Source organism: Hyperoodon ampullatus, assembly GCF_949752795.1.
Source record: "Hyperoodon ampullatus genome assembly, chromosome: 5".
NCBI classification, from domain to species: domain Eukaryota; kingdom Metazoa; phylum Chordata; class Mammalia; order Artiodactyla; family Ziphiidae; genus Hyperoodon; species Hyperoodon ampullatus.
Genome location: NC_136918.1, coordinates 46931781 through 46946797, shown reverse-complemented (window position 1 = coordinate 46946797; position 15017 = coordinate 46931781). Strand labels below are relative to the sequence as shown.

Here is a 15017-nt window from a genome sequence, read left to right as displayed (position 1 = left end):
TACCAAAACCTCAGTGCAATGAAATGGAATAGGACCCAACCACAAATATGCAGACTGGGGAAAAGCATACACGCAAATGTGACTGAAAAAGCTCATAAAAATTCTGAGAATTTGAACCTTATATAAAAGAGCAGGTCTCAGCAGCCACCACAAATGTAAACATTTTAAAAGTATCATTATTGCCCAGACTTTGGAAATAAATACACCTAGATGTCACATTTGCATTTCAAATTGGTCCAATTTTTCTTAGCACCAACTGGCAGGCTACAAAGCTGTTTACACATTTGACCTAATTATTCCACTTCTAGGAATACAGCACCAAAGAAGTTTGCATTCCGGGCAAAAGCCTTTATGCTCGTACTGTTTTGAATAGTTTAGACAAATCTTAGAAAACTGAGAAACTTCAAAAACTACAGCTACAGTAAGTATTTAATCAAACTAAGACACTTTAGTTTGATGGAATACTATACAAAACCTTATTAACAATTTTAACCACCTATTGAGCACTTGCTATGTGTCAAGTACTGTGCTGGGTGTTTTAAATATCCTATTTTGTATTTTCATTTAATTGCTTAATAGTCTGTATCTTAGGTACATATTTACAGATGGAGAAATTAAGGCTCAGAGAGGTTATGTAATGGGCTCTGCAATTAATAATAGCAGACAGACAAATCAGGTCTGTCTGACTCCATTACCTTTCAAAAACTCTTTCCACTTTATCATGGAGTTGCAGGATCCAAATAGGGCAAACCCCAAAGTTTGTAGAAAAAGTCAGAAGACATAAACCTTTGAGACCAAAAGGATGCGGTATTCAAAATAAAATTCTCTATTACTGGCCACCTATAGAGATCTTCCCAGGAAGATCTGTAATTTTTTTTCCTTAAATTTATCTATTTTATTTTTGGCTGTGTTGGGTCTTTGTTGCTGTGCGCGGGCTTTCTCTAGTTGAGGTGAGCTGGGGCTACTCTTCGTTGTGCTGTTCGGGCTTCATTGTAGTGACTTCTCTTGTTGTGGAGCACCGACTCTAGGCTCGTGGGCTTCAGTAGTTGTGGCTCGCGGGCTCTAGAGTGCAGGCTCAGTAGTTGTGGCGCATGGGCTTATTTGCTTTGTGCCATGTGGGATCTTCCCGGACCAGGGATCGAACTCATGTCCACTGCATTGGCAGGCGGCTTCTTAACCACTGTGCCACCAGGGAAGCCCCAAGATTTGTAATTGTGATTGCTATCCAAATTTTCAACACTGTACACTTTTTTTAATCACCCAAATACCAGTGTTTTTGTTGATGTAATACTATTTTTAATCAAAAGCTTCATGCACCCTTCTTGGCCCTCTCTCCAAACCCTTTCTCTGTACTTTCTCTGCCTCTTTGACACCCTTGTCACAAATCCTCCCTCTTATTCAATCAATTCCTGCCAGTCGCCCTCCTCCCTGCCTCTTCCCATCACATCTACCCATCCCCCATGCCTCCCCACCAAAGAAGCAGATCTCTCTGCTGCGGAAGGGACCAAGCACATCTTTCAAGAGTTGGGAAAGAGAATTCAAAACTGCTGCGACAAGTGGTCCTGAAAGCTCACTCCTGAGAGCTGAGCAGGGTAGAAAGACACTGAAGCCGGTGGATCTGGCAACTCCAGGAGACCACTATGAGCACAGCCCCCTTCTCCAGACGAGGGAACTGAAGTCCAAGGGAACAGCCTCACCAGGAGCGACCAGTGGGATGTTTAAAATTTTTTTCTATATGAAATATAATAAATATGTAGTTTCAATGGTTTTATTTTATTTCACAAATTCTGAGATAAATACAGAAAGACCAATATTGCTATTAGGCAATCATAACCTGTACATGTGTTGTTGATGCATGTAATTGCTTCATCAATTCCTGTGAAGGGACCCAGAATGCCTTTGATATGTTGAAGACATGAATTTAAAATGTAACTGGTTGGGGAGGAACTGCAGATATTTAAATGATCTGAGAATCATCAGGAAAACCTTCAGATACAGATTGATAATGAAAGAGGAGAGAAAGAAACTACCCGCATTTACCTAGGACTGTCCACAGGAGACAGGACTTAATGAATTCTAATCCCTACAAAAGTGCACCTTATAGTGGAGGAGAAATTCTCCATGTTCTGTCATAGCCAAGCTAATGCAATGGGTGCATGTGCGTACGGGTTCACACACACACACACACACACACACACACACACACACACACACACAGGGCTGAACTCAAGAGGTACAAACAGGAAATGGCTTTAGTTTTCTCCTAACACCGTCCTTTAACATGCCTCACCGGATCTCTTTTTTTAGCCCCTGGACAGAATCTCAGGAAGATCTTAACGTTTTTCAGGCTCTTGTGGTTATAGGAATAGCCTCTACTGGGGACCTTAAAAAAGTCCAGTCCATAGTAAGTTAAAAAACTCACATCCAATTCAATACTTCTCTCCACCTCCCCCCGAGGCTTGACCAGTGGCTTGGGAATCAACACTGGGTAAGAACGCATGTGTGGTCTGCAATGTCAACCCCTGTTTCACCTCATCCACCTCATCTCTGGCTCTTCTAGGATTGGGTTAGGGGAAAGGGAAGGGAAAGGTCTTTTAACTCAGGCTGGTGCAGTTTGTGGTCTCTCTTGACTAACTTAGTTGGCTGAGGTTCACATACTAGGTCTTTAGAGGAGAAACATTTGTGGGTTCTTCAGAGGCCACCATGGTATCTTTGTAGTGCATGGTTCCCTGATGTGGGTGATGTCCTGTACTCTCTGGTTAATCTACTACAATCCACCCCTGCATCTCCTGACCTCTGGAGATAACCACCACTTCCTCATACTGCTGGAGTCCTAACAGATAGCCCTCTGGGACAGGACCCCAGCAAGGCAACTGAAAGCCCACTGCCCACTTCAGCTTCCATTTGGCCAGGGAACTCACCATCCTTACCCCACCGAACTATTGCCCTCTCTCTAACTACACCATCATAGTCTTCTCCAGCCTGCCTCCTACTTTCAGAATTCTTCAGGTTGGAAGAAAACACTGGTCCCTAACCTCACTCCCATGTGTTAGGTATTAAATATGGACCCAGGGAACCCCAGACTAAATGGGGCTTAAACAGATTTAAACAGAATGCAATCTGTTTAAATCTCATCTCTTGCTGGTTTAACCCCCAGCACCCTACACATCTTAGATGGTGAGTTTCCTGTAAGTAGAAATGTGACCAGTTGACCTCTGAATCCCTGAGGAGGAGAGCATCATCATTTCCATTGTCAGCCGTGATTTTATCAGGGGCTGCCCCTTGTTCTGCACCGGGGGAGGCCAGGCATTGGACTCTCTACACCCAGAGTCATCCAGCTGCCGCCCACGACTAAATCTGACCCATCATCTGCTCTGTAGGTAGTTTTATTGGAACACACACACACACACACAGTATATTTGTGGCTATGAGAATAGCCATGACATTTATTAAGGAACAAATGTCGGGAAAATTTTATATATACAGTGTGATTCCAATTTTAAAATGCTTAATGAAAAGAAGAGGCGGAAACACACCAAAATGTTAAAATAGCTTCTCCCTCATCTAATATGACAATCCATTATCGTAATTATGCCCACTCCACAGGTGCAGAAGAAGGGTGATTGCCTCTGAAGAGTGGAATTGTGGGCGGCTTATTCCATTTCTTTACCCTGCTTTCTATATTATCTAGAATTCCACCACTTGTTCTTATCCCAAAAGGTGGGAGGCCGAGTCCTGAAGGAAAATTCCAAAGATAATCCTTGATTCTCAAATGAATTCCCTCTGCCTAAATGTACAGCCTGCCATCTGTCATGGGCCTCTGGGGAAGTAAGGATGCAGGTGGGCATTGGGCTTCCCTGAGAGGTCTGGTCCCTGCAGGCCTACAAAGACCATCCTGTGCGTGCAGCTGTCTGTAAAATTTAATTAATTTTAAAATTAAATTTAAATGTAAAAACCTGAACCATCCCTGATTAATTAAACTTAATCCAATTTCTTTTTTTTTTAAAAAAAAAAACCTGATCCAGGGCTTCCCTGGTGGCGCAGTGGTTGAGAGTCCGTCTGCCGATGGAGGGCACATGGGTTCGGGCCCCGGTCCGGGAAGATCCCACATGCCGCGGAGCGGCTGGGCTCGTGAGCCATGGCCGCTGAGCCTGCGCGTCCGGAGCCTGTGCTCTGCAACGGGAGAGGCCACGGCAGTGAGAGGCCCGCGTACCGCAACAACAACAACAACAACAAAAACCTGATCCAAGGAGAGCTGTGCCCTCCTCTCAGGGAAATTAGGAAATTCCCTGGTGCAGTCTCCAGCCCTGCAGCCTCAATTTATGCCTTATCCACTCCTCTGGTTCAGAATCTTTTTTTTTTTTTTTTTTTTTTTTTTTTTGCGGTACGCGGGCCTCTCACTGTTGTGGCCTCTCCCGTTGCGGAGCACAGGCTCCGGACGCGCAGGCTCAGCGGCCATGGCTCACGGGCCCAGCCGCTCCGCGGCATGCGGGATCTTCCCGGACCAGGGCACGAACCCGTGTCCCTTACATCGGCAGGCGGACTCTCAACCACTGCGCCACGAGGGAAGCCCTCCCAGTGATTCTTTAATAAAGGTTGAGAACTTGTGAAATAAACAGAGGGAAAGGTCTCTAGCAGCACTGGCCAGCTCCCTGCTCTGTAGGGCTTTATACATTACCTCCCTCTAGGCTGCAAATTCACTTTACACTCTAGGGCAAATTTCATTCCTGGGAAGTTTGAGGCACCTGGGCCAATAATTCAGGCCTCTGTATCCTCATCTTATGGCCAGTTCCACTCTGAACCCACTAATGGAATGGGAATGGTTTATAACCAAGCCCCTGTCTTGAAACCTCAGATGACCTTGGTCCCCTTCTTGGGTTCCCAAGTCCAAGCCAGCTTGGCATCCCAGGGATATGAAGGCAGTTACCCTACAGAAGAGCCGTGTCCTTCTTAAGTACTGTCTCAGGTGCCTTGACAGGTGCTGTTGTGAAGTGTTGTGAGCAGAGGTAAGAGGACCCACCCCGGGGTCTTGGCTTACCTCTGGCCTAATGTAAATGGGATGGACCTTGGGTGGTAACCAAGGGGTATCAGCCAGACCTCAATGGGACAGGAGCCTTAAAAACTGATCCCAAGACCACCAGCTGCTGGGGTTCTGCCCCGCCTCCTATCGGGCTCTGAGAGGGCTCCTAAATTAGGTTGGGTTTAGCCAGCAGAGGATACCTATGACCACAGTTAGGAGGGATGGGGTAAGGCAAAGTCAGAGTCCTTTCCCCTCTGTAATAGTCTGGGTTTCCCAGAGAAACAGAAGCAATGGGATTTATTATAAGGAATTGGCTCACACAATTATGGAGGCTGAGAAGCCCCAGGATCTGCAGTTGGCAAGCCGGAGAGCAAGGAGCACCAATGAATGGTATAGCTCCAGCCCAAGTGACCCAACAGCAGGAGAAGACCGATGTCCCAGCTCAAAGACATCAGGCAGAAAGAGAATTCTCTCTTACTCCACCTTTTGTTCTATTCTGGTCTTCCACCAATTGGGTAAAGCCCACGAACATTGAGAAGGGCAATCTGCTTTATTCAGTCTACAGATTCAAATGTTAATCTCATCCAGAAATACCTTAACAGACACACCCAGAAATAATGTTTCACCAAATGTCTGGGCACCTCATGGCCCAAACAAGTTGACACTTAAAATTAACCATCACACCCTCACTGGGCCTCAGTTTCCTCAAGTACATTGAGGAGATTGGATCTGGTGATATTCAATCTTATTTCTGGTTCTATGAATGGGCCTAGGCCATTCTGTAATCAGACAGGATAATAATGTTATCTAAAAGGTGTGTGTTATGAGAAGCAAATTAGATAATATGTAGGAGAGTGCTCTATAAAATAGTGAGATTATTAATATTATTAAAGTGCAAAGTTTATGTGATTATTATTGCTCTTAATTATCATAATTATCATGCCCTCTCCCTGGCTTTTAACCATATACCCTGTTAGTTAATTCTACTACTACTGTCAGTTACACCTTGCAGCCCTACTGTTCCCTTACATCGTCACAGTGTTTCACCCACCATCATCTCAGTCATTGTTAACTTTAGTACCTGTTTTAAGATGTAGGTTTCATTATTATTCAAGTATAGTGAGGCCAGCACAGGAGGAGGTGACTGCCATTGAAAAGATAACTTGTTATTCAGAGCTCCCAAAAGGCGGGGGCACATCACGCCACACAGGGCCACAAGGGGAAGCACTAGCGTGGATCAGGGGGCAGAGGAATCAAGGGGAAAATGTGGGCAAGACCCTTTATTACGGTTTTCACAGGAAGGAATAGGTGAGGCAGGGTAAGTAGGTTTAGGATTATCTAGTTTGAATAATTTCAGCAGACTCTGGGGCGTTGGGGCCGTCTCTAGTTGCCAGGTATCTAGCCCTGGGGCGATTAGGACAGGGGAACAGTGGCCCAAAGGTGAGAGTCCTGGGAGCACCCAATAAACCAGGTGGTTGGGGTGTGATCTTGAGTTGGTTTGTTTGCTTTCCCAGGGGAATTGTTTGCTTATCTGTAGGAATTTCCTAACCCTGGGAAGACAGAACCTTCCGGTGTCAGCTAAGCTGCAAAAAGTGTCAAAAATAAAAAGCCTTAACCCATCCTGATTCTTAATACATACCCTGACTAGGTATTAGTCCTTACTATAACAGTTAATTCAACTGAAACTGAGAGTTCACAGTTAAGAGAGGTCTTTCTTTCTCTAACCTTCATTTATTCACTCAACAACCATATACTAAGCACTTACTATGTAATGAGCACTATGTTAAGCCCTGGGATACAAAAAAGAAAAACAGACAGTCCTTTTCTTAGGGGGTAACAAAATAAAATAGTTTAAATGTCTTTAATAAACATTACAATAACAGGAAGTCCGGTGTTCCATAGTAGGAGAGGCCCCAAACACAGCCTGAAAGAGATGAGATTCCATAATGCCCTAGTATCCCTACCTCCACACCTCCTCCAACTCCATAGTGTGGGGTTCAGGAACAGAGCCTGTGGCTAAAAAACTGAATAAATTTTCCTGTCTTCTCCCAACAGCTCCTCCAATAAGCTCCCTTTGAATAAAATTATTTTCCCTTTCCATTTCTGAGAACTAACCATAAGGAAATCATGCAGTAGAAGCAGAAATCTATATGCAGAAACTGATTCATTGCAAAGTTATTGAAATTGGGGGAAAAATTTGATGCAACATAAGTATCCAAAACCAATGGAGTAGTTTAACAAAGTATAGCATATCTACCAAGGCACATTATTATTATTATTTTTACATCTTTATTGGAGTATAATTGCTCAAGGCACATTATTAAGCAAAAAGAATTGTATAATGATTCAGAAGGAGCACAGACCCCAGAGTCAGATTTTCTATGCTCCAGCCTTTGGGCAAACTAGTTAATGTTCCTGAATCTCAGTTTTCCTGTTTATAAAAGTGGGGGCTAGCTAATAATAGTTGCTACCTCACAGTGTTGCTGTGGAGATTAAATAAGAAAATGCAGGTAAAGCAGTTAATAAACACCTAGAATAGTGCTCAATAAATGTTGGCCATTACTGTTCTCATTATTAATATAAAGTCAATGAAAACAGTTAATTGGGTAGACTTAATACAACACAGAAGATATTCCTCATAGAGTCTTAAGTTAAAAAAATAAATATTTATATAATAGTATGTAATCACTTCTGAGCCTATGAAATGTTTAAATAGTTGTATTGGTAGCATAATGGCATTATGAGTAATATATATATATATATATTTTTTTTTTTTTGCAGTACACGGGCCTCTCACTGCTGTGGCCTCTCCCGTTGCGGAGCACAGGCTCCAGACGCACAGGCCCAGCGGCCATGGCTCACAAGCCCAGCCGCTCTGTGGCATGTAGAATCTTCCCGGACCAGGGCACGAACCCGTGTCCCCTGCATCGGCAGGCAGACTCTCAACCACTGCGCCACCAGGGAAGCCCATGAGTAATATTTTAATGAAAGATTTACTTTAATCTTATTGCAAATTTCTGTTTAATAAAAAATGAAAAGGGGGATATAAAAATAAAATTAAAAATAAAAAGCAAGGGAACACTGAAAGAAATTGTATGCTAAGAAATTTAAAAAACATCAATAAATTTGTCCTGGTATTCATGTCTGCAGAGTTGATGAACCTAAATCATCTTCCCTTTGGGGACAGATATCTTTTTTTTAGCATATAAAACTCTAACTCTTCTCAGTATTTAGTAATAACATGCTGATGTAAGCTAGTTCCAAGCTGCAGGTCAGTGTCATTGGGACTGCCAAGAGGTGAAAGATCAAGACAGATCAGAGAGAAGGAAACAGAAAGCCACCTATTAAATGGTGATATATAAGAGTTTATTTTGCATGTAAGTATTAACTCAAATATGCAAAAATATGTATAAATAGCTATAGACACACTATAAATATAGATACAAAGAAATAAAAGATTGGAAATATATTGCTAACAGTAGCTCTCCTAGGGTTGGAAGATCATAGATGATATCCAATTTCTTCCTTATCCCTTCTAAAGTTTCCTACAGTTGGCATGTAACACTTTTAAATTTGGAGGAAGGGAACTTTAAAAACTATTAATTTCTTCTTTTTAAAGCAAGGGATTATTAGTGAGAAGGTAAGAGGGACAGTGTGAGCCAGTAATGTCATAAATTCCCTAGCACATGTGACTGTGTACTCCCAAAAGTCCCTGAGTTGGAAGTTAAAAATAGAAAGAGCTGAGGGCTGAATTTGGGGGAGTAATGAGTCCCACAAGAAGGGCTGTGAGCAGGGCAAACTGAGGTGAAGTACAGGAGTGGGGTGACTTGGAGGGAAAGGTGGTTGACTGGGGTCCTCCCTTAAGAGTAAGGCTACATAAGCAGGGCGTGCTGGTCCAGGGATCCAGCTTGGAAAGGCTTTGTGGAGGGTATTGCTTCAGGAGTGGGAGAGTTGTTTTAAAGGTTCAGTAGAGAAACCGAGTTCAGTCTGATCACAAAGGAAGCAGCCGTGTCCTCCCCAAATCCCATTAGCCTATCAAGCAGGCTTTTCACTCCCAGAGCTGGAACCTGATTTCTGGTCATTCGTAGCCTCTTACAGCCACCCAACGCCTTCCCAAAGAATTCTATGTGCTCCCAGGAATGTCTTGATTTGGGTTCTTGTTGAACCAAAAGAACTTTTCCACTGAAGTCCTTTCAATCAAAAAAATACACAAGGGGCTTCCCTGGTGGCGCAGCGGTTGAGAGTCCGCCTGCCGATGCAGGGGAAACGGGTTCGTGCCCCAGTCCGGGAAGATCCCACATGCCGCGGAGCGGCTGAGCCCGTGAGCCATGGCCGCTGAGCCTGCACGTCCGGAGCCTGTGCTCCGCAACAGGAGAGGCCACAACAGTAAGAGGCCCGCGTACCGAAAAAACAAAAACACAAACTTCCCGTACCTCAAAAACTAGACAGGCCTTTAGAAATAGTTTACCCAAACACCTTCATGGTGGAAGGCACAGTGCTCCTTTTAGAGATGAGGAAACTGGGACTCAAGGAGACTAGGTGATTTGTCCAGGGTGACTGAGTTATGGCAGGGCTCCCCAGGATCCCTCTCTTTTCTATGTATTTTTTCCACTACCCCATGTTGTTTTTTGTTAAACGGGAAGAATCTTCCTTTGCTAGGATCTGTCAATGCACCATTATGTCCTGTCATAATAGTAATTATCATTATATTTTGACAAAATAATACTTAACCATTATGTCCTGGCTGAATAATACTTAACCATTTACTGAGGTCTATGTGCTCTTTTCATAAGCAGTCATTTAATTCTCATAATAAGAAGGTATTATTAGGTTTCACACAAAGAAGCTGAGCTTCAGAGCAATTAAATAAACCATCCACTGTCACCCTGACAGTGGTAGCAGAGTCAGGATCTGAACCCAGTCCATTTGAATCCAAAGTTACCTTCCTGATTCTCCATAAAGAAACACTGTTGGCTATATATACACAATGGAATATTATTCAGCCTTAAAACAGAAGGAAATCTTGCTATTTGCAACAACATGTATGAATGTGAGGGGCATTATGCTAAGTGAAATAAGCCAAACACAGAATGACAAATACTGCATGATATCACTTGTGTGTGGAATCTAAAAAATGTTGATGCTATAGAAGCAGAGAACAGAATGGTGCTAATAGGGGCTGGGGGCAGAGGGATGGAGAGATGTGAGTCAAAGGATGTAAAGTTCCAGTTATGCACGATGAATGAGTTCTAGAGATTTAATGTAGAACAACATGATTACAGTTAACAATATTTTGTTGTATACTTGAAATTTGCTAAAAGGGTAGATGTTAAGTGTTCTCACTGCATAAGTAAGGAAAAGAAGCTGGGGAAGGAGTGGCAGGCACCATGTCCAGCTGCAAAGGTGGTAAGAAGAAGCCCAAGAAGCAGGCCAAGGAGATGGATGAGGAAGATAAGGTATTAAGCAGAAAAAGAAAGAGGAGCAGAAGAAACTCAGGGAGTTAAAAGCAAAGGCCTCAGGGAAGGGCCCCCAGGTCACAGGTGGAATTAAGAAATCTGGCAAAAAGTAAGCTGTTCCTTGTGCTTGAGGCAACGATGGTCCTTAATTCCATTCCTGTTTAAACATTTGGATCCCCTGCCATAACATCCGTTGCCACCTATAGCTAGAATGAAGTGTAGTCTTATACTTAAAAAAATAATAATAATTAATTTATTTTTGGCTGCATTGGGTCTTCATTGCTGTGTGTGTGCTTCTCATTGCGGTGGCTTCTCTTGTTGTAGAGCACGGGCTCCAGGCACACGGGATTCAGTAGTTGCGGCATGCAGGCTCAGTGCTTGTGGCTCACAGGCTCTACAGCACAGGCTCAGTAGCTGAGGCGCACGGGCTTAGTTGCTCTGGCATGTGGGATCTTCCCGGACCAGGGCTCGAACCCGTGTCCCTTGCATCGGCAGGCGGATTCTTAACCACTGTGCCACCAGGGAAGTCCCTGAAGTATAGTCTTAGAACCTATTCTACATTTAAGAATAAACTTATGTTCAAATAAAAAAGGAAAAAAGAAACCGGTAACTATCTGAGGTGATAGGTACGTTAATTAGCTTGATTGTGGTAACCATTTCACAATGTATATGTATATCAAACCATTAAACTGTACAAACTGTACTGTCAAATACACCAGAGTAAATTTTTTAAAGTACATAAATAAAAATACCTTGACTGTACACATACCAAAAAGTCCTCTGTTGAGGCTCGTCTTTCAAGGAGCTGATTCTTCATTAAATCCAGCATTCCTTAAAATTCTCTCATTAGTGGGCTTCCCTGGTGGCGCAGTGGTTGAGAGTCTGCCTACCAATGCAGGGGACATGGGTTCGTGCCCCGGTCCAGGAAGATCCCACATGCCGCGGAGCAACTAAGCAACTAACCGTACTGAGCCTGCGCTCTAGAGCCTGCAAGCCACAACTACTGAAGCCCGCACGCCTAGAGCCCGTGCTCCGCACAAGAGAAACCACCACAATGAGAAGCCCACGCACCACAACGAAGAGTAGACCCCGCTCGCCACAACTAGAAAAAGCCCACGCACAGCAACAAAGACACAACACAGCCAAAAATAAATAAATAAATTTATTTTTTTTAAATGGCAATCTTCAAAAGTTTTGCATTATAAAACATCAACTCTGGCATTTAAAATAAAATAAATAAATAAATAAATAAAATAATAAAAAGCAAGGTGCCCTCCAATTCCTTACTTGTGTTGGGGACAAAGATCACTCAGAGTTCATCCTGAAAATCATCTAAATTTAGAGATTTCCTACCGGAGCAAAACTTTCATGCACCAGTAATAGAACCAGGCAGCCTTTCCAAAGTATGTCAGGCATGTGCTTGCAATGCTGTCACAAGCAGCGTCGAGTATCTGTCCCTGTGTGCTGGTGACCTAGGAGCCCTTGCTGTTTTCTAGACCAGTTGCAGAGAGATCTGGGGCTGGAAGCAAAAGAGATTGCACAATACTTAGCACAGGTGCTTATTTTTAATCACATTAGTCAGGCAAGGACTTTTTAAAACATTTTTTTTAATTTGAAAAGTGTATATATGTAGGTAGCTTTTTTGTTGTTGTTGTTTTTTAATTGTCAAAAGCTTACTGAAAAAAACAAAGGTCTCGACCCCTACTCTTAGTCCCTTGGTCTGCATCTCAAAGGCAACCATGGTTTAAGTTCAGCGATGTGGCCTTTGAGTGTGGATATTTTATGAGCAGAGGCAAATTGCTTTTCTACATCTTGTGGGCAGTCTCTCTCTTTTTTAATCTTATAAATGCCCATTGGGAAAGACAAAAGAAGTTAGAGGACAGCACCCTGGTGAGTGTTCAAAAAGTCTGGCTTTGGTTTCTAGATTTTCTAAATCACTTCATGTCTTCAGGCTTTTTTATCAAATATAGTTTACAAAGGCTATATGTTCTTTTACTCCTCCTTTCTTTCCTTCTTTACCCCTCCTAAAGCAAAGGACAAAGCATAGAGGACATAGCTAGAATTGATGGGGAAGGGGACAGTAATAATAGTAATAATTTTGGTTGTTATTGAGCACTTACTATATCCCAGGCACTATATTTTTTTTCTCATTTTATCTTCAAAACAATTCTATGAGGTAGGTGTTTTTATCCTCACTTTTACAGATGAGAAAACTGAGAAAGATTATGTAATTTACACAAGACTGTATAGCTAGTAAGAAAAAAAACTAAGTTTTGAACCTAGACTCTTCAAGTCTAAGGAGCCAGAGGAAACACTTAGATTTCAAGTCTTCATAGGGAGACAGAGAACATGACTGTCAAAGTGCTAAGCTATGTAAGGGAGTGAAAAATAACAGCACAAATTAGGGTGGTCCTGGACTAGCAGTGTGTGGGAACTGCTCTGAGATCTGCATTAAAGTTTTTGGGAGGTTGCACTGTTCACAACAGATGCTTCAGACAGAGCATCCAATGAGAAGTGAGAATTCTTGGGCTGGAGATAGGTGGGCCAACCTCAACCAACACAATTTCCTAAGAAACTGGATGGAGTCTTTCAAGAACAGGAGACGTCTGCTGCAGATATTTTTGGTCAGGTCTAGCCCTTTCACACCTGCTGAAGGATTCTTGGAAGGCTGCCCATCAAGCAAAAGGGATGGACAAGACACAAGATGGACAAGACACACTGTCCTAAACTGCAGGCATCTGGAAGAAAAGTGCCAGAGACAGCAGAGGAAGACCAAGTTGGAATTAGTACATGCCTCTTAAATGTCACAGGGTGGCAAGAAACTGGAGATGAAGTCAAAGTCTGCTGGGACCAGCAGTAGGAATTCTATGTGGACACACAGCCATCTGTGGGACAGACTGCTGAGCAGCCTGTGGAATTATGGTCATTTTTTAAAACTGGCCTAAACTTGTGACCAGATGCCATGAGCAGGAGAAGACACTTTCCATATGTGTTCATACTTGAGAGGGTTCTGCAGCAAGTCATGGGACAAGGTGCTATGAGGTGTCCCTTGGTGAATCAGGCCTACCTAGAGCAGTCAGGGCAGGAGTAACTTCCAAAACATCAGGTTTCTTCAGAGACCAGAGGGGCCACCTAAATTCTCATTACAGGGGAAGTAATCAGGAAGAAGAGAGGGAGGTGAAATCAGATGTCCTTGGGGCAGAAGAATGAAGAGAAAAACAGGGACCAGCATCACATGCAGGGAGGATGCAAGTATGCCTCAGTCCCCTGAAGTCAGAGCCCAGGGCTCATGGTGGTAACCAGTCATCCTTACCTGCATCTGGTGTGGCAAGTTTGGTCACAGGATCCGAGGCACCTAGGTACCAATTCCTGGCATCCTGACTTCAACCTGTGAAGGATGGTTTCAAGAACAAAGCAAGCCTTGCCACCACACCCATACCACTCCCAAGAGAAACATTTCTTGTTTCAGAAGGAAAAGCTTGGGAGCAGGGGTAGGGAGCTCACCTTCTAGGTAGCAGAACTCTCACCTCTTTTCCCAGATCTCAAAATGGAAAAATTTCCAACTATGTCTTTCCTTGCTAAACCCTAATGCTACTGTGTTTGACTCCAAGGTTTAACTGGCCTAGTAGGGCCCACGACTGTCTGGGCTTGGGTGAGACAGCCTTCCTGGTAACTACAGAGTCAGAGAGAGTGAGACCTCTGCATCCAAAAGAGCTGCAGAGATGAGTCACATCTCTCTTCACCAGAGAAGGGAGGGAAGGGGTAGGCCTCAGTACTGGAGAGGCTCAGGTGCTACGAGCAAATAGTGTATTGTGTTCACTCTTGTCTTCACTCAGCACTCTGAGGAGTTATTGTGTAACAGACTTGCTGAGATGTTAAATATGTCTGTGGAGGAAAACAGGGTGGGGGTTGAGTGCACTGAGATAATTTGTTATTTATAGTATTCTCTGTCTTCTGAAGAGTGGAACTCTCTTGTTTGAAAGGTGTTGAGTGTGAAAGTGCAAAGTACTGAAAAAGAGATGGCAGGGGGTGGAAGGGTAGAGGGAATTGTCTGGGGGGAAGGTGGCAGAGATCATGGAAGGGGAGGAACCCCAATCTTGTGGCTGGAGAGAGGCCCAGAGAGAGGGTGTATGGTGGGAAAAGAGGAGTAGCTGGTACCAAGGAGGAGCTGAGGTGAGGGAGCAGAGATGTTTAAAGGGAATTGTTCAGGAGTTTTGTGGTGTGAGATGCTGTATAATTCTCTTTGTGAAACCTTCAGTAAAATCTCCATTCATCAAGTGCTTTGCAGCTGGGGCTTGTTGCAGGGAAGGGGCAAATGTGCCGAGCCCATAGCTGGTCAAAGGATCCAGCTGCATTCAAAGGCTGGGTATAAGCACAGTGCTAGTGTCACATTATAAAGGATGTGGGAGGTGTGCACAGCTTCACAACAGGTGAGGGAGAGAGGAGAGGATCAGAACAGGTGGCACCAGAGATGGGCCTTAAAGGATGACCAATATTTCTATTGGAATTTGGGACAGGGGGACTTCAAGTGCAAGAGACCT

General features: G+C 43.6%; 1 pseudogene across 1 annotated transcript; it reads left to right on the top strand.

The window, feature by feature from the left end:
- The first annotated feature begins 10407 nt into the window (after window positions 1-10407).
- LOC307053421 (translation machinery-associated protein 7-like) lies at window positions 10408-10589 on the top strand (annotated as a pseudogene). The gene has a single exon. The product of its transcript is annotated as a translation machinery-associated protein 7-like (transcript).
- The last annotated feature ends 4428 nt before the right edge of the window (window positions 10590-15017 follow it).